Raw genomic sequence first — 20,690 nt, 5'->3', positions numbered from 1 at the left:
GGTGAAAGAAATAGACTTACAAGTCCAGGAAGCACAGAGAATCCCAAACAAGAGGAACCCAAAGAAGCCAACACCAAGACACATCATAATTAAAATTCCAAGGGATAAATACAAAGAGAGAATCTTAAAAAGAGCAAGACAAATGCATTTAGTTACCTGCAAGGGAGTACCCATAAGACTATCAGCTGATTTCTCTACAGAAACTTTGCAGGCTAGAAGGGAGTGGCAAGAAATATTCAAAATAATGAATAGTAAGGACATACAACCAAGAGTACTCTACCCTGCAAAGCCCTCATTTAGAATTAATGCTCAGAAAAAGAACTTCTGGGCCAGAATCAAAGGATGGTGGTGATTTCCAGTACTTCACAAACAAGAAAAAGCTAAAGGAGTTCATCACCAACAAACCAGAATTACATGAATGTTGAAGGGTATTCTTTAAGAAGAAGAAGAAAAGGAAGAGGGTGAGGAGGAAGAAGACAAAGAAGACGATGAAGAAGAAGAAGACAAAGAAGAAGGAGAAGGAGAAGGAGAAAGAGAAGGAGAAGAAGAAAATATGACCAATAAAATGGCAACAAATACATACCTATCAACAAGTGAATCTAAAAATAAAAAAAAGAACAAGAAATGTAATGAACAAAATGAAATGGTAAATAAAATAGAATCAAAGGCATGGAAGCATGACACATACTGATGAACTCAGAGGGAAGGAGTTGGGGTGGTGTGAAGAGATTAACTGAAGATCTTACCTATGGACACAGACAGTAAGGTGGTGAAGGCCTGGGGAGGTGCAGGAACCAGGCAGAGGGGGACAATAAGGGGGGAAAGGAAGACATCTATAATACTCTCAATAATACTTTTTTTTTAAATAAAGATTTTAAAAAAAAAACAAGAAGACAAGATCCGAGGTCTCCTCATCTTCCTGATAAGAGCTGTGCATTGTATTGTTGCCAGAAACATTGTATAGATGTATATGAATACCTATGAAAACACTGTCTTCAAGAGTCAATAATTCTAATGCTTTTTTTTTTTCCTCCTGGGAAAAGGGTGATAGCTTTCATCAGATTTTCACATGTTAAGAACCCTGTTATGGACTCCATTAGCTCAGTGCCAGGGCTTATTAGGGCTCTGGCTCACCAAATCCCACCTGGTTTCAGGAAAGGTTAAAATTTGCCTTCAACAAGAGTATTTCTCCAGAAGAAACAAAGATGGCGGCATAGGTAAACACCTAAACTGCTGCCTCGCACAACAATTTCAAAACTGCAACTGGAAGACGGAGCGGACATTGTCCAGAACCACCGGAAACCTGGCTGAGTGGAAATTCTACAACTAGAAGGAAAGAGAAAAGGACACTGAGACTCAAAGGAGCTCTGGAGGACAGAGGTGCGGGGACCCGTGCGCGTGGAAAGGGTGGGCGGCTAAATACGCGGCTGGCTTACCTGCGGCGCGCGGAGAGGGTGGGCAGCAAGCATGCGGCTAGCTTTCTCGTTCGGGAGGGAAACTAAACCTCCTGACCGCACTGAAATCCAGTTCCGGTGAGACTTTGGATACCCAGACTCATTTGAGGAAAAACTGGACTGTCTGGCAGTGGGCGAAACTCAAGAGAACCCTTCTCTCAGAGGTGCATGCAGCCATTGCGGCAGGACACTGAGACACAGGGGCCTCTTAGGGCGGGGCTGACGGAAAACCAAGGCTGTCTGCTCCACCCTGAGACTCCACCCCATCCAAGCTGAGCACAAAAGCTCTCCCAGCAGAGACACAGCTGATCCTCACAGCCAATTGGCCTGGAGGTCAACTCCCCCCAGTGATACTAACAACAATCTAGGCTTAACTACAACAAGACTGTACACAAAGCCCACAAAAGGGCATACCAAGAGTGTCCACCTCAGGTAACTGGGGAGGCTGAGCTACTGGGCCCTGCTAGGACAACTAGCACACAAAGCCACTCCATCAACTCAGGGAAGCAGCTAAAATGCAGAGACAAAGAGGCAAGTCACAAATGAAGGAAATGGAGGAAAGCAAGCAACTGGATATAGAGTTCAAAACCACGGTTATAAGGTTTTTCAAGAATTTCCTACAAAAGGCCGATAAATTTAATGAGACCCTCGAGGATATGAAAAAGGATCAACTAGATATTAAGCATACACTGACTGAAAATAAGAAATATTATACAGAGACCTAAAAGCAGACTAGAGGATCGCAAGAATTAAGTCAAAGATTTGAAACACAAAGAAGCAAAAACCATTCCTCTGGAAAAGCAAAAAGAAAAAAGAATCCAAAAATATGAAGATAGTGTAAGGAGCCTCTGGGACAACTTCAAGTGGACCAACATCAGAATTATGGGGGTGCCAGAAGAAGAGAGAGAGCAAGATACTGAAAACCTATTTGAAGAAATAATGACAGAAAACTTCCCCCACTTGGTGAAAGAAATAGACTTACAAGTCCAGGAAGTGCACAGAACCCCAAACAAAATGAATCCAAAGAGGACCACACCAAGACACATCATAATTAAAATGCCAAGTGCAAAAGACAAAGAGAGAATATTAAAAACAGAAAGAGAAAAACAGTTAGTTACCTACAAGGGAGCACACATACGATTGTCAGCTTTCTCAACAGAAACTATGCAGGCCACAAGGGAGTGGCAAGAAATATTCAAAATGATGAATAGCAAGAAACTACAACCAAGATGACTCTACCCAGCAGAGCTATCATTCAGAATTGAAGGTCAGATAAAGAGCTTCACAGATAAGAATAAGCTAAAGGAGTTCATCACCACCAAACCAGAATTATATGAAATGCTGAAAGGTATTCTTACAGTGATGGCGAACCTATGACACGCGTGTCAGCACTGACACGCATAGCCATTTCTGATGACACACGGCCTCTGAGGCGGCCGCATGCCAAGGATGAAACATTTGCTGCTCCTGAGGATGAAACATTTGCGAAATAATGTTTTTTCCTCAAAGTGACACACTACCCGAGTTATGCTCAATTTTTTGGCGAAGTTTGGCACACTAAGCTCAAAAGGTTGCCCATCACTGCTTTAAGAAGAGGAAGAAGAAGAAAAAGATAGAGATAAAAATTATGAACAACAAATACATATCTATCAACAAGTGAATCTAAAAACCAAGGGAATAAAAAATCTGATGAACAGTATTAACTGGTGAATATAATAGAATCAGGGGCATAGAAAGGGAGTGGACTGATAATTCTCAGGGGAAAAGGGGAGTGGGATATACGGGAAGAGACTGGACAAAAAGCATACATCTATGGATGAGGACAGTGGGGGTAGGTAAGGGCAGAGGGCGGGGTAGGAACCTGGTGGAGAGGAGCTATGGGGGGAAAAAGGAGGAACAATTGTAATAATCTGGACAATAAAGATTTATTTTTTTAAAAAAAGAGTATTTCTCCACTCAGGAAGCATAAGTGTGTTTGGTTTGATTGACAGTTTTATCTGAAAAACATCATTTAAACTTTCTTATTTATACATATGTCTTTATGAATTGGTCAATGTGTTTCAGTTCTCTGTAGCCCTATTACTTCTGGGTGTATAAATAACAAAATTTCTGAGCCTTTAAAAACCATGGATATATGTACACATATAATACCTTAATTTAAAAAATTGGGGGGATAAAAAACATGGATATAGTAACAAAACTATCTTATAGCTTCTGCCACAAACTTAAAGGACAGTCCCCAGGGTGTTGGTATACAAATATTTGAATAAATGAGTAGACTAATTTTGTTATAATGTAGAGGAGAACTCTATCCAAAGGTCATTTTCCCCAAGTGAACCTACCAAAGGGAAAATTCAGAATCCTGCCCACTCCCACAAAACTACAATTCTTTCTCCCCCTCCCCCCAAAAAACGTCCTCAGTAAAGTTCTCTTCAATAGATGATCAAAAGAATCATCTAACAGCACTTACTCACCTAGGGCTGCTCTCCTAGCAGATGCCTTCCCCCATTGTGGATGCCTGAACTTCTACCAGCTCATGTCTGTAAATCTGAGGTCCATTCATCTCATAGCATTGGAAATCACCATCATCCTTTGATTCTGGCCCAGATGGAATACCCTAAAGTCAGGTTATTTTAAAATATACAGGGTGTCCCAAAAAATGTATATGTGTTTTGAATGATTATAAAGTCAATGTTTATCAACATATAATTCATTTTCAAAATTTCAAAAAATCTATATAAATGAATAATTTTTTGTCAATGCCTGTTTTCAAACTGATGACTGTTCTGGTCCAGGCACTGCTGGTAATGTGAAGCAGTGGAATCATAAAGATCAAGAATCATTTCATTCAGTATTTGTGTGCCCTCACTTCATCAACTGTTGCCAGTTTTGTACTGTAAACTTTGTCTTTTATATACCGGTATCCCCATACAAAAAATCTGGTGGCACTTAAGGATAAATTTTCTTTGTTCAAAGCTTAGTCTGGCTTCACTCATTATTTCAAATCAGTTAAACCTGAAAAGGAGTGAAAATTAAGTGAGTTATCAGCTGTTAAACTGTGTATATATTTTGGGGGACCATCTTATATATTTTTGATAGTGTTCTTTTGGATTCTTCCTAATCCTTTCCATTTTACTCTCTCAAAAACTTCCTTAAAATCAAACCAACAAAGTCATCTTTAACCTTTTCTTGCTCTTCCTGTACCCCCCATATACCTTTCCCCCTGAGAATTATCAGTCCACTCCCTTTCTATGCCCCTGATTCTATTATATTCACAAGTTTATTCTGTTCCTCAGATTTTTTATTCACTTGATTTTAGGTTCACTTGTTGATAGATAGGTATTTGTTGTTCATAATTTTTATCTTTCCTTTTTTCTTCTTCTTCCTCTTCTTAAAGAATACCTTTTAGCATTTCATATAATTCTGGTTTGGTGGTGATGAACTCTTTTAGCTTTTTCTTATCTGTGAAGCTCTTTATCTGACCTTCCATTCTGAAAGATAACTTTGCTGGGTAGAGTAATCTTGGTTGTAGGTACTTGCTATTCATCACTTTGAATATTTCTTGCCACTCGCGTCTGGCCTGCATACTTTCTGTTGAGAAATCAGCTGACAATCGTATGGGTGCTCCCTTGTAGGTAACTAACTGTTTTTCTCTTTCTGTTTTTAATATTCTCTCTTTGTCTTTTGCTCTTGGCATTTTAATTGTGATGTGTCTTGGTGTGGTCCTCTTTGGATTCCTTTTTTTTGGGGTTCTGTGCACTTCCTGGACTTATAAGTCTATTTCTTTCACCAAGTGGGGGAAGTTTTCTGTCATTATTTCTTCAAACAGGTTTTCAGTATCTTGCTCTCTCTCTTCTCCTGGCACCCCCATAATTCTGATGTTGGTCCACTTGAAGTTGTCCCAGAGGCTCCTTACACTATCTTCAACTTTTTGGATTCTTTTTTCCTTTTGCTTTCCCGGTTGAGTGTTTTTTGCTTCTTTGTATTTCAAATCTTTGACTTGATTCTTGCATTCCCCTAATCTGCTGTTGGGTCTCAGTATAATATTTTTTATTTCAGTCAGTGTATCTTTAATTTCTAGTTGGTCCTATTTCATATCTTTGAGGGTCTCGCTAAATTTATCAGCCTTTTCTAGGAAATTCTTGAAAAACCTTATAACTGTGGTTTTAAATTCTATATCCAGTCATTTGTTTTCCTCCATTTCTTTCGTTTGTGATCTATTTCTTTGTCTTCACATTTTAGCTGCTTCCCTGAGTTGGTAGGGTAGCTTTACATGCTAGGTTTCCTATATGGCCCAGTGGGTTGGCCTCCCCAGTTACCTGAGGTGGACATTCTTGGTGCACCCCTTTGTGGACTGTGTGTACAGCCTTATTGTAGTTAAGTCTTGATTGTTGTTGGTATCACTGGGAGAAATTGACCTCCAGGCCAGTTGGCTGTGAGGATCAGCTGTGTCTACACCGGGAGACCTTCTGTGCTAGAGACAGCCTTATAGGACCAGACTTGCAAACTTGCAAAAGCCTCTGTGCTCAGCTTGGGTGGGGCGGAATCTCAGGGCTGAGCAGACAGTCTTGGCTTCCCATCAGCCCTGCCCTTGCGCGCACGCCTCCAGACCTCTGCCTTCCGCAGTTCCCCTGAGTTTCCACCTGACAGTCCAGATTCCCCCCGTAAGAGCATGGGTCCCTTGGGGCTCGCCTGGAACTGGGGTTCAGTGCAGTCAGAACTGGGGTTCAGTGCAGTCAGGAGCTTCTGACTCCCTTCCGCTAGGGAAAGCCTGCGGCAACCTCCACAGTCAGTCTTCTCTGCATGCACTCGCGCGCACGTGCGCCTCCAGACCCCTGCCCTCCGCAGCTCCCCCGAGTCTCTGAGTCTCCGTGTGCCTATCTCTCTACCTGACAGTCCAGACTCCTCCCGTATGAGCCTGGGTTCACAGGGTTTCACCCAGAACTGGAGTTCAGTGCAGTTGGGGGCTTCCTTCCCCTTCCCGCCAAAGAAAGCCAGCCAGGCACTCAACTGCCCTTCCTCTCTGTGCACTTGTCTCTGTACCTCAGCCTTTTGCCGCTCCTCTGATTCTCTGTGAGCTTTTCTCTTTCCTTCTAGTTGTAGATTTCCACTCAGCCAGCTTTCCTGTGGTTCTGGATGATGTCCATTCAGTCTTTTAGTTGTAGTTTTGAAATTGTTGTACGAGGCAGCAGTTTAGGTGCTTACCTATGCCGCCATCCTCCCCAGCTTTAATAAACATATTCTCAAAATCACCTGGACTCATGTTGTGAAATCCTTCCTGAACGAAGTCAAAAACCCACACACTCCAGACCATTGCCCTGGAAGACCTGTCTTGAATCTGGTCCCTTTCTGAGCCATTTCATCCTAGATTTCCCTGGGCATGCTGCCTCCCAAGGACATACACTCCCCTTTGAATTCATACTTCAGAGGTCTCACCTTTGAGTTTATCACCCAAGCTGCTCCACTTCTAATACATTGAATTCAAATTTGCTAGTTTCCTCCATACCTCCTGTCTTTCCAGGTTGCTAAATCACTTAGCAGCCACCCTGCAGGTTCCTATGTTTTTACCTTCACCTTGTCTCTCACCTTGTCTCTAACCATCTACTCTTCTCATTGACCCACTCCCTGTGCTTTCCAACTGACTCCCACCACTCCCTTGTCATTGCCCTCAGGTCCTCACCCTAGTTCTTTCACTTGGTTTGTCTTACTAACCTGGGCTCCATCACACTATTTTCTATTCCTATGGGAAGGATACTACAGAAGGGAATCACACACTAGCATGGACTACTGGAGATCTTGTATCCACCTCTTAGAGCTTTAGGGAATTAGTTTATCTTTCTGTGATCAGCAACCTGTCCATTCCCCTAGGTCAGTGGTAGGCAAACTGCGGCTCGCGAGCCACATGCAGCTCACGAGCCGTGGTTTGCCGCTCTGTTGGCTGAGTTTGCCGACCACTGGGATAGGGGCTTAATCATAAGGAACAACAACAGCCTGTAATTATTGGAATGGAGAGTCTAGGTCAGTGGTCAGCAAACTCATTAGTAAACAGAGTGGCAAACTGCAGCTCACGAGCCGCATGTGGCTCGCAGTTTGCCGACCACTGCCCTAGGTGGTTCTCTCAAACATCCACCATTCTCCCCTCACGGCCCCTCAATCTCAGTGAATATCTTTGCCTTACTTGTTAAAGAAATATAGGGGAGGGAGGGAAGATGGCTGCCATTGGGAAGGCAGACTGCAAGATAGTGTGTGAGTGAGAAAACAAAGGGAGAGTGTGTGGTCGCATGGGGAGTGTTTGTTGGTGAGTTGAGGGACAGCTATACTCCAGGAGACTGTCGGGGACTGCTGGATGGGGCTCCCCTGACCGGGCAGCCCCCACTGCTGCTGGGTTCCCTCCCAGAGTGACCGGCTCAGACGCGGAGACTGCACCATCATGAAGGGGAAAGTGGATGTTATCGGAAGCCTGAAAATCCCAGGGATTCTACAACTACAGCACCCACCCAACAGCTGCAAACCTGAGAACACCAGTCCCCAATTGGCGCAAGCACTCAGACTCAAAGGAGCTCTTCACTCCCTCATGGAAAGGTCAGAATTCACCTGGGAGAAGGTGAGGTCTGTGGTCCCAGCAGGAGAGAGAAACACGCACATGGCGGGAACTGGAGGTCCTGGGGAAGTCTGTGCCTAGAAAAATTTGTGGCTGTTGGGGCTGGTGTGATCCGTGAATGTAGAAGGGGGTCCTCAGAGCTGCTAACAGAAGGGAACTCTAAAAAGCAACCCACTTTGATCTGAGCACAAAAAGACAGCCTAAAAAATTTTAAAGTGTGCTGGTTGCTTAGACCCAAGGGGGAAAAACGACTGCACAGACTTGCACGCAGCCCTGGAGTTCGCACACTTACTCTGGCTCTTTTTTTTTTTCCTCTTTAAACCCTTGCTTCTGATTACTAAGCCTAATACATAGGATCACCCAATTGGGGACACCCTAAGAGACTGCAGAGGAAAGTTGTTTTTCTGGAACCTGGGGATAAGAGCAGGGAATAACTATCAGAGAACCAGCTCTGGGGCAACCCACTCCCCCAAACCGGTATTAAGTGCCATGGGGAAAACAAAATCTAAACACTAGCCAGAGAGGACCTATAGAGCCGGAGGTCAATCCAGAAACACTGCCACCCAGTGATTGAATCACAAATTGACTCTTGTGTAAACACAAATAAAGGAATCCTACCTAATAAAACAGTAATATGCAAATTGACCGCACCTTCGCTACACCCACCAGCCACGCCCACCAGCCAATCAGGAGCAAATATACACATTAAACCAGTAAAGATGGCGGGGGGAGAGGGCAGCACCCATGCCAGTGAGATCCAAGTCATGATGGTGGACTGGGGCAGGTGGTTAGCGCCGGCAGCCGGCTGACCAGGTCCGCCATCACCAATCATGGACCAGGGCAGTTGGCATGGGTTAGCGCCTGCAGCCGCCTGACCAGGTCCCGGATAAGGGATTCGAGTCAGCCGCCACTGGCAGCGGCTGACTCGAAGCCCCTATCAGGGATCATGGACCAGGGCAGGCAGCGTGGGTTAAAGCCCGCAGCCGGCTGCCCAGGTCCACGATCAGGGATCACGGACCAGGGCAGGCAGCGTGGGTTAAAGCCCGCAGCCGGCTGCCCAGGTCCGTGATCACCGATCTCAGAGCAGGGCAGGCAGCATGGGTTAACGCCCCCAGCCGGCTGCCCAGGTCCACGATCAGGGATCTCGGACCAGGGAAGGCAGCGTGGGTTAGCGCCCATAGCTGCCTGCCCAGGTCCGCCATCACCGATCTCAGAGCAGGGCAGGCGGCGTGGGTTATCGCCCGCAGCTGGCTGCCCAGGTCCTGGATCACGGATCCAGGTGGCGTGGGTTAGCACCCACAGCTGCCTGACCAGGTCCCCAATAGGGACTTGGAGTCTAACATAACGAAAAGAATAGTCAGCAAAAGCAGGAGACAAGGTTTCATAAGTTCTCCCCCAGGTCACCACTGTTCTCTTATACATTTTAATTATCCCAGACTTTGCGTGATGGGATTTGATTTGAATTATGCCTGATAGAGATTACATGGCATGAATTGTAGGCTCATTCTTTCTTTTTGTGGTTGCCTGACTGACAAAGGCCTTGGAATGAGAGAAGGCACTTTTATTTTCCTTTTTCATTCTTTAGAGGCTGAGGAATTACAGTTATATGAAGAACTTAGTGAGAGAATGAAAGTCTCATGCTATATTTTTCTGTAAGTTTTATCATGTGGACTATCAAAAACTTGGTGGGATCCTTTTCAAGAGGTGTTACAAAAATTATGTTGGAATTAAAATTCAAGAGTAAAAGGAGAGAAGTGAGTGGTGGGTAAAGGAAAGAACTTTGTCCTAGAAACCAAATAGAAGCCACATAAACCTTCAGATTCTTACTCATTGTGCTTTGGAGGTATTAAAGAATAATTTTTTAAAAAGTTAAAATCATGACTCATAATCTGTATAGATAAAAGGCTAAGTGACTGACATTTGTCCATCCGTCCGACCAACCGGTACATATGATGCACTGGAAATATAAAAATAAACTTTGACTCGGACACGTGCCATACATATAAAGCTCTCGCTGGTGCTACTTTGAATGTTGCATTTGGTGGGAAAGTTCTTTTCAGAGGGGACTTTTGTGTTGCCATGCTATACGATTGGCCATAGTACAAATAAGTTTTAAAGTACTGTAGTGTTTGGGGATGTTTCAGACAGTTGTCTCTTAAAACAAATATGAGATCAGAGGATTCTGCTTATAGTGAATGGTTAGTAAAACTTGGAGATGGCAAACTTGATAGCAGTTTTCATTTAGGAATGGATATTATTGAAATTCCCCATGAAATGATTTTTAATGGATCTATTATTAAAGCCACCTTTGGAAATAGTATATCTATAGATAATATTAAAAATATACCTAAACATGCAATTCTTTGTTCAAAAAATGAGCACGTTCAAAAATTAAATGAAGAAATTTTGGATATACTTGATGGAGATTTTCACGCCTATTTGAGTGATGATTCCATTGACTCAACAGATGATGCTGAAAAGGAAAATTTTCCTATTGAATTTCTTAATAGTATTACTCCTTCTGGAATGCCTTGTCATAAATTAAAATTGAAAGTGGGTGCAATCATTATGCTATTGAGAAATCTTAATAGTAAATGGAATCTTTGTAATGGTACCAGATTTATTATCAAAAGATTGCGACCTAACATTATCAAAGCTGAAATATTAACAGGATCTGCAGAGAGAGAGATTGTTCTGATTCCAAGAATTGATTTGTCCCCATCTGACACTGGCCACCCATTTAAATTAATTCGAAGATATTTTCCTGTTATACCAGCATTTGTGATGACTATTAATAAATCACAAGGACAAACTCTAGACAGAGTAGGAATATTCCTACCTGAACCCATTTTTGGACATGGTCAGTTATATGTTGCTTTCTCTCTTTTTTTTAAGTATTTTTAAAAAATATTTTATTGATTTTTTTTACAGAGAAGAAGGGAGAAGGATAGATAGTTAGGAACATCGATGAGAGAGAAATATCGATCAGCTGCCTCCTGCACACCTCCTACGGGGGATGTGCCCGCAACCAAGGTACATGCCATTGACCGGAATCGAATCTGGAATCTTTCAGTCCACAGGGCGACGCTCTATCCACTGAGCCAAACCAGTTACGGCTGTTGCTTTCTCTTGAGTTCAAAGAGCATGTTACGTTAAAGTTAAAGTTGTAAATACTTTATCTCAAGGGAAATTAGTTAAGCACTCTGAAAGTGTTTTTACTCTTAATGTGGTATACAGGGAGATATTAGAATAAGTTTAATCACTTTATCAATCATTATTTGCATCAATGTTGTTTTTATATTATGAGTTTGTTATTGTTATATCAGTTTATTATTGTTATATCATTTTGTTATTGTTTACTTATTAATAAATTTACGTATTATTTTCATATACATTGTACTCATTTCCTTTTATCTCTCACACTTTTATTATAGAGAAAGGGCAAATAGCAATATTAAAATATTTAATCTAATTAATTCCCTTTCAATGTGCACGAATTTCATGCACCGGGCTACTAGTACAAGAAATAAAAACGTACTGCCTGCTTAAAAATCAGGACTAGCTTACAGCACTGAGGAGCAGTGGAACTCAGGGAACTTCAATACTGTCCTGACTAGGAAACAGGCGTGCCACACAGAACAGTAGAGAAAGTGAATGACCTTCACTACTGCACATTTTTATTTTCATCTTTTACTTAAGAAACTAATTTTTTTCTTTTTTCCGCACTTGATTTTACTTTTGTAATTATTACATTTTTATTTTCAATCAGCATTATTACTACTACTATTTTACCTTTTTTTTTAAGTGTCATTTTGTTTTCTCTTTATTTTATTTTGGGATTAGTAATCTACATTCTATTTTCATCTTTCCTTTAGCATCATTTACTCTATATCAACTTTACTTTATCCCATCACTCTCTTCCTCACTTTTCCCCTTTTGTTGTCCTGTTTCTCTTACCCTATTCCTGTTTTAGATTTTCCCTATTCCTTCTTTTTACCCCTGTTAAAATTTCACCCTACTTATATATCTAATGTCCAATCCCCTGCTCCAAGTCCATACACACCTCTCTCTTCTCTTTCTTCACTATCCAAAAATATTTTTCTTTCTGTCCTTTTGTTGTTGTTTGCTTGATTGTTGATTATATTGATTTTTTATGCTTGTTTGTGAGATTGTTTTGCTTCTTCTTTCTGTTTTGTTTTTGTTTATTTTGTGCTTCTGTTTTCCCTTGCCTTGCTTGATATTAGTTGTTGTTTGTAGTTTGCATTCATCTCCAGGTACTTGTTGCTGGCATTTGTTGGAATTAGTGGCTATTTTTTTGGAGTTTTCTCTCCATATATATAGTTTGTTGCCCTCTTCTTTTTTATTCTCTTCCTTTTTTTTCGTACTTTTTTTTCCTTTTCCCAAATTCATTTTTGCACTCCTTTTTTTTTCTCTTCTTCTTTCTCTCTTATCCTCTAATTTGCCTTTCTTTGGTGGTCACCTTTATTTGGGGTTATTATTATCATGAATACATTGCTGTTCAGTGCCTTGTGTATGGTACCTGGTTGTGTTGTATTTTGTGCCTTTAAACCAAGGAGAGAAGAGAGAGAACTACATAACCAGACGCTCAGAGAAGAGAGATCATGGGGAGACAAAAAAACAAACAAAAAAAAAACAACCTGCATATGAAAGAAAGGCAGGCATCACCAAAAAATGAAGTAAAAGAAATGGAGGCAAGGAACCTGTCAGAGAAAGAATTCAGAGAAATGGTCATACGGTGGATGAAAGAATGTAAGACAAATTCAACAATATGTGTAAGAAACAAGAGGAAATGAAGAAGAACCAAGAAGAAATGAACAATGACATCACTGCTGTAAAGAACTCAATAGAAAGCATCAACAGTAGACTAGAAGAAGCAGAGGACCGCAGCAGTAAGCTAGAAGACAAGGTAGGAAAAAATACCAAAGTAGAGCAGCTTATAGAAAAAAAATTAAAAAGCAGGAGGAGAGCCTAAGGGAACTTTGGGACAACACAAAATGAAACAACATGTGCATAATACGGGTTCCAGAAGGAGAGGAAAGTGAGCAAGACACAGAAAACCTGTTTGAAGAAATAATGACAGAAAATTTCCCTGATATAGGGAAGAAAAAACTTACACAAATCCAAGAAGCTCACAGAGCCCCAAGCAAAATGACCCAAAAGACCAACAACAAGGCACATTATAATTAAATTGGAAAACACTAACGACAAAGTAAGAATCTTAAAAGTGGCCAGATAGAGACAGAAAGTTACCTACAAATGATCCCCCATCAGGCTAGAGACTGATTTCCCAACAGGAACACATCAGGCCAAAAGGGAATGGAATGAAATATACAAACTCATGCAAGGGTCTGAATCCAAGAATACTGTACCCAGCAAGGCTATCAATCAAAATTGAAGGTGAAATCAGGAGCTTCAAAGACAAAAAAAAAATGAAGGGAGTTTATTACCACAAAACCAGCAATGCAGGAAATGCTAAAGGGTCTGCTATAAAAAGAAAGAGAAAGAAAGAAAGAAAGAAAGAAAGAAAGAAAGAAAGAAAGAAAGAAAGAAAGAAAGAAAGAAAGAAAGAAGAAAGAAAGAAGAAAGAAAGAAAGAAAGAAAGGAAGAAGAAAGAAAAAGAAAGAAAGAAAGAAAGAAAGAAAGAAAGAAAGAAAGAAAGAAAGAAGAAAGAAAGAAAAAAGAAATAGGAAGTGAAGGAGGAACACAGGGGTAAAGAATAAAAATGGCAACAAACAAGTACCTATAAATAATAACTTTAAATGTAAATGGATTAAATGCCCCAATCAAAAGACATAGTGTAACTGATTGGATAAGACAACATGACCCATATATCTGCTGTCTACAAGAAACCCACCTCAGAAAAAATGGCGCGCACAGACTGAGGGTGAAAGGATGGAAAAAGGTTTTTCAGGAAAATGGAAATTTTTTTTAAAAGGTGGGATAGATTTAATTATATCTGAAAAATTAGATCTCAAAGTGAACGACATAAAAAAAGAGATAAGGAAGGCCACTTCATAATACTAAAGGGAGCAATCCAACAAAAAGAAATAACTCAGGTAAACATATATGCACCCAATACAGGAGCACCCGAATATATATTTAAAAAAAAAACTCCTGGAGGATATCAAGGGAGAAATTGACAGCAATACAACCACAGTAGGAGACTTTAATACCCCACTATCACCATTGCACAAATCCTCTAAACAAAAAATCAGCAAAGAAACATCAATCTTAAATGACTCACTAGACCAGATGGAATTAATTGACATCTTCAGAACATTTCACCCCAAAGCCACAGAATATACATTCTTCTCAAGTGCACATGGGTCATTTTCAAAGATAGACCATATATTGGGTCACAGGCAAAGTCTCTTCAAATTCAAGAAGATAGAAATCATATCAGCATCTTCTCAGATCACAGTGGCATAAAACTGGAAATCAACTACAATAAAAACAATACAAAGAAATCAAACACATGGAGACTAAACAGCATGCTATTAAACAATGACTGGGTTACCAGAGAGATCAAAGAAGAAATAAAAAACATCATGGCAACAAACTACAATGAAAACACAACAATCCAAAATCTATGGGACACAGCGAAAGCAGTCTTGAGAGGAAAGTTCATAGCTCTAAAAGCCTACAGCATAAAACAAGAAAAATGGTAATAAATTACCTAATCCTACAACTCAAAGAGTTAGAAAGAGAGCAACAAGAAAAGCCCAGTGTAAGCAAAAGGAAGGAAATAATAAAGATCAGAGTGGAGATAAACAACATAAAGACAAAAAAAAAATACAAAAGATCAACAAAACCAAGTGCTGTTTCTTTGAAAGAATAAACAAGATTGATGAACCTCTAGCCAGGCTCACCAAGAAGCAAAGAGAGAAGACCCAAATAAACAAAATCAGAAATGAAAGAGGAGAAATAACAACAGACCCCAGAGAAATACAAAGCATTGTTAAAAAATACTGTGAACAACTCTGTTCCAACAAACTGGACAACCTGGAGGAAATGGACTTTTTCCTAGAAAAATACAACCTTCCAAAACTCAATCAGGAAGAATCTAAACAGCTCAATAGGCCAATAACTATGGAATAAATTGAAGCAGTCATCAAAGAGCTTCCAGCAAACAAGCCCAGGGCCAGATGGCTTCACAGGCGAGTTTTACCAAACATTCAAGGAAGAACTAAAACCTATCCTCCTCAGACTATTCAAAAAAATTCAAGAGGAAGGCACACTTTCAAACTCATTCTATGAAGCCAGCATCACCCTAATAACAAAACCAGATAAAGACAACACAATGAAAGAGAATTACAGGCCAATATCCCTCATGAACATAGATGCCAAAATCCTCAACAAAATTCTAACAAATCAGATCCAACATTAAAAGATCATACACCATGACCAAGTAGGATTTATCCCAGGAATGCAAGGATGGTACCATATCTGCAAATCAATAAACGTGGTACATCACATAAACAAATTGAGAGATAAAAATCACATAGTCATATAAATTGATGCAGAAAAAGCATTTGACAAAATCCAACACCCTTTCTTGGTAAAAACTCTCAGCAAGGTGGGAATAGAAGGATCGTACCTCAACATAATAAAATCCATATATGATAAACCCACAGCTAACATCATACTCAATGGGCAAAAACTAAAACCATTTCCCCTAAGAACAGGAACAAGACAGGGATGCCCACTCTCACCACTCCTGTTCGACATAGTACTGGAAGTATTAGCCATTGCAAGAAGAAGAAATAAAAGGTATCCAAATTGGAAAAGAAGAAGTAAAGCTGTCCTTATTTGCAGATGACATGATATTGTACATAAAAAAACTCGAAAGACTCCATCAAAAAACTATTAGACTTAATAAATGAATTTGGCAATGTAGCAGGATATAAAATTAACGCCAAGAAGTCTATGACATTTCTATACACCAATAGTGAACTTACAGAAAGAAAGACTAAAAAAGCAATTCCATTTACCATTGCACCAAAAAAAATTAAGATACCCAGGAATAAACTTAACTAAGGAGGTAAAGGACAAATGTGTGGAAAACTATAGGACACTGAAAAAAGAAATAGAGGAAGACGTAAACAGATGGAAGAACATACCATGTTCATGGATTGGTAGAATCAACATTGTTAAAATGTCCACAGTACCCAAAGGAATCTATAGATTCAATGCACTCCCCATTAAAATACCAACAGTATATTTCACAGAACTAGAAAGAACTCTCCAAAAATTCATCTGGAATAAAAAAAAGACCCCGAATAGCCACAGCAACCCTGAGAAAGAAGAACAAAGTAGGTGGGATCTCAACACCAGATTGCAAGCTGTATTATGAAGCCACTGTTCTCAAAACTGCCTGGTACTGGCACAAGAACAGACATATAGATCAATGGAATAGAATAGAGAACCCAGATATCAACCCAAACCACTATGCTCAATTAATATTTGACAAAGGAGGCAGGAACATGCAATGGAGTCAAGACAGTCTCTTCAATAAATGGTGTTGGGAAAATTGGACAGATACATGCAAAAAAATGAAACTAGACCACCAACTTACACCATATACAAAAATAAATTCAAAATGGATACAGGACTTAAACATAAGACAGGAAACCATAAAAAGAAAAAAAACTAGAGGAATCCACAGGCAGAGAAATCTCAGACATATGCCAAAGCAATTTTTTTACCGATACCGCTCCTAGGGCAATGGAAACTAAAGAGAAAATAAACAAATGAGACTACATCAAAATAAAAAGCTTTTGTACAGCAAAAGAAACCATCAACAAAACAACAAGAAAGCCCACTGTATGGGAGAACATATTTGCAAATGTTTTCACTGATAAAAGTTTAATCTCCAACATCTACAGGGAACTTATACAACTTAATAAAAGGAAGATAAATGATCCAATAAAAGAAATGGGCAACTGACCTAAATAGAAACTTTTCAAAAGAAGACAGAAGGAAGGCCAAGAGACATATGAAAGCATGCTCAAAGTCACTAATAATCCAAGAGATGCAAATCAAAACAACAATGCAGTACCATCTCACACCTGTCAGAATGGCAATCACCAACAAATCAACAGACAAGTGCTGGCAAGGATGTGGAGAAAAAGGAACCCTCGTGCACTGCTGGTGGGAATGCAGACTGGTGCAGCCACTGTGGAGAACAGTATGCAGTTTCCTCAAAAAACTAAAAGTGGAACTCCCATTTGACCCAGTAATCCCACTTCTAGGAATATATCCCAAGAAACTAGAAACACCAATCAGAAAGGATATATGCACCCCTATGTTCATAGCAGCACAATTTACCATAGCTAAGATTTGGAAATAGCCCAAATGCCTATCAGCAAATGACTGGATTAGAAAACTGTGGTACAACTACACAATGGAATACTATGCTGCTATAAAAAAAAAAAGAAGGAATTCTTACCATTAGCAGCAGCATGGATGGACCTGGAGAGCATTATGTTAAGTGAAATAAGCCAGGCAATGAAAGAAAAATACCACATGATCTCACTCATTTATGGGGAAAAAAGAACATTATAACCTGATGAACAAAAAGATAGATACAGAGGCAGTAAAGCACCGAATAGACTGTCAAATTACAGCGGGAAGGCAGGGGAGTGTTGGGGAGGGGAAGAAAGAGATCAACCAAAGGAATTGTATGCATGCATATAAGCACAACCAATGGACACAAGACAATTGGCAGAGGGGGGCGGTGAGGGCATGTGACAGGGGGTAAGGGAGGCTGGGGAAAAGTCAATGGGGGAAAAAAGGAGATATATGTACTACTATATGTAATACTTTAAACAATAAAAAATTAAAAAATAAAGAAATATAGGGGAGACAGGAAGGATCTCCTCCCTTCAAGTCCCCACTTTTATCCCTCCAATATCTATATCTGCCCCTTGCCTGCCCTTTCTCAAGTCACGGAGAACATTATCTGGTTCAAGAACAGTCTCATTCTCTACGTGCTGGGGTAACCTCTTCTTTTGTCCCAAGGAACATCATGTCATCCCTTGCTCCATTTTTCCCCTCTGCTTTAATCTCTCCAGATTCTTATGTGTTCAAAGTAAGCCCCACCCTAAAAAGGACCCTCCTGAACTACCTATCCAGCTACCTCCCTCTTTCTTTTTCTCAAATCATAGGCAAGGCTTTTAGTTAGCCAAACCTGGCTCCAATTTATCATGCATTTCATTTTTCCACTCCTGGAAATTGGGCTTCTCTTCTCAGCACACCATTGAAACTGCTCAAAGGTGACCTCTAATTTCTATATCGAATGGGCTCTTTCCAATACACATTTTTCTTGACTTCACCCTGCCATGTGAAACCTCCTTCTCCTTGGCCCCTGGGGGAGCTCTATCCTAGTCCTCTCCTATCTCTGTGCCTGCCCCTTCTCAGTCCACATTGTAAACTGTCCATCCTATTTGCTGTTTGCAGGGCTCTCCTCTTGGCCCACTCCTCTTCTCATCCTACATCTTCTATGGGAACTAAATTCTAACTCAGTTTTAATTATCCCTTTTCTGCAGGTAAATATCAATCATGTTTCCAGGCTAGAACTCTCCTCTGGGCTCCAAACGCATGTATTCAACCACTTCCTGGACATCTTCATGTGGATGTCTCATAGACATCTCTAACTCTGCAAGTTGAAAACCAAAGTGATTGTTTCTCCCTCTCTATCCTCCTCTTGAGTTTCCTATTTCCATAAACATCACCACCAATCAATTCAAGTCAAATGCCAGCAAGTCATAATAGAATCCTCACGCCATGTAGTCAGTAACCAGACCTATAGATTCTTCCTCCGGCACATAGCTTGAATCCATCTCTTCCTCATTGCTTCTATCTTCATTCTGACCCTCATCTTACACCTGCAGTTTCCCTGGTCTCCCAGCCTCCTCCAGTCCTCTCCCCATTTTTTTTTTACTAGGGGGACCCTTGCACTGTAACCCATTCTTCCACATGCTTCCAAAGTGATCTTTCTAAATTGCAAGAATGTGTTCACATTCTCTTATTTAAAACCATCCAGTGACTCCATTTCACCTGCAGAATATAACTTTTAATATGGTGCCCAAAGTATTCATAATTACCCCTGTCCACCTCCCCAGTCTTATTTTCAATGAGTATCCCTATAATCTTAGTATCTAGTCATTATGAACTCCTTGTAGTCCCAAATGGGTTCCAAATAAGTGTCTATAGCACCTATAACTTTGTTTATGCTGATTCCACTGAGGAAAATGCCATCACTCACCTTCAACTCAGTGAACTCATCCTTATTTTACAGCACTCACTGAGAAGGCTAAAAAGGCTAATTCCAACGTAACCCTAATATTTGGGGGGCTAGCAATCTGAATCTGCCAGCAAGCCCAGTGTACATTCTTGATAACCTATAATTAAGTCATTGCCTCCTTCCCAGAAACTGGCCTTGCAAAACCTGTTACCTAAATACAGAGGCCATAAACTCTGAACAATGCACACCCCTGGAGGGCAGGGGTTATTAGTGCTGGCACCAGGCCAGACCATCAGATATAGTCTCAAGACCCCCAACACCTTGGGCCTTTTTTGCAAAGCCCAGGAAGAGATTGGAAGCATAATCCATATTTGAGAGACAAAGACCCTAGAAATATATAAAAGAGAAGCCCCCTGCATGTTACTTTACTCAGATTTGGGAAGTTATTCCACTGAGTCTGCCAGCGTAATAAACAGTGTAACTCCTTTTCTCTAAAGCATTGCTTGGTTTTTCTCTGGTCTTATGCAACATCACCAGAGCATTCTCCTTCCTCCATAATGCATATTTGGTCTTTTCTCCCACCCATCCAATAACACTAACCATTTTATTCTTTGTATTCTCTCTACAACCTGTAAATGGTTCTATAACATCTACAAGAATGTCTATCACATGTATTTTTTTACCCACAAGTCTCCCAGAGAGAAACTGTTGTCCTTCTTAAGGACATGGGTTATGTCCCATGTGGCTTTGTACACCTAGCACCTAGCATAGTGCCTGACAGAGTAGAAGCCTGCAGATGTCTGATGAATAGCTGAAAGGGAGAAAGGAAGAAAGAAAGAAAGAAAAAGAAAGAAAGAAAGAAAGAGAGAGAGAGAGAGAGAGAGAGAGAGAGAGAGAGAGAGAGAGAGAGAGAGAGAGAGAGAGAGAGAGAGAGAAAGAAAGAAAGAAAGAAAGAAAGAAAGAAAGAAAGAAAGAAAGAAAGAAAGAAAGAAAGAAAGAAAGAAAGAAATGGGGAGGAAGGAATGGAGGAAGAGAGGTGGGAAAGAAAATAAGAATAAGGCTGGGGTGGTGAATACACTCTAGATGTGAGAGTCTCTCATTTTGTGCTGAAGAGTTGAACTTTATCTACCAAGATTAAAGAAAAGGTTGGGTGTAGAATGATTTGAAGAAAAATCAGGGAGGAAGCTTCTATGGTGGAACAAACAGGAAATAATAAGAGTCTGTAGTACCCACAAGGAGGAAGGGGAAGGGAGGAAGGGTCACCAAGCCCTTACCTTCTTTGCAGACACCTCAGCTAGCACTGCCAGTCCACCATAGCTATGCCCTGAGTTCTACTGGAAGACACTGTCTTGGGCATATGGGAAACCTC

General features: G+C 40.6%; 1 protein-coding gene across 1 annotated transcript in view; it reads right to left on the bottom strand.

The window, feature by feature from the left end:
- Positions 1–20,690, bottom strand: part of ADA2 (adenosine deaminase 2) — a gene marked incomplete at its 3' end in the record, with an annotated part of 112,008 nt that overhangs the window by 86,795 nt on the left and 4,523 nt on the right. The window lies entirely within an intron of this gene.

The sequence above is a fragment of the Eptesicus fuscus genome, chromosome 7, assembly GCF_027574615.1.
Source record: "Eptesicus fuscus isolate TK198812 chromosome 7, DD_ASM_mEF_20220401, whole genome shotgun sequence".
NCBI lineage: Eukaryota > Metazoa > Chordata > Mammalia > Chiroptera > Vespertilionidae > Eptesicus > Eptesicus fuscus.
The sequence above is the reverse complement of the archived record's forward strand: the minus strand, read 5'-3'. Positions and strand labels throughout refer to the sequence as shown.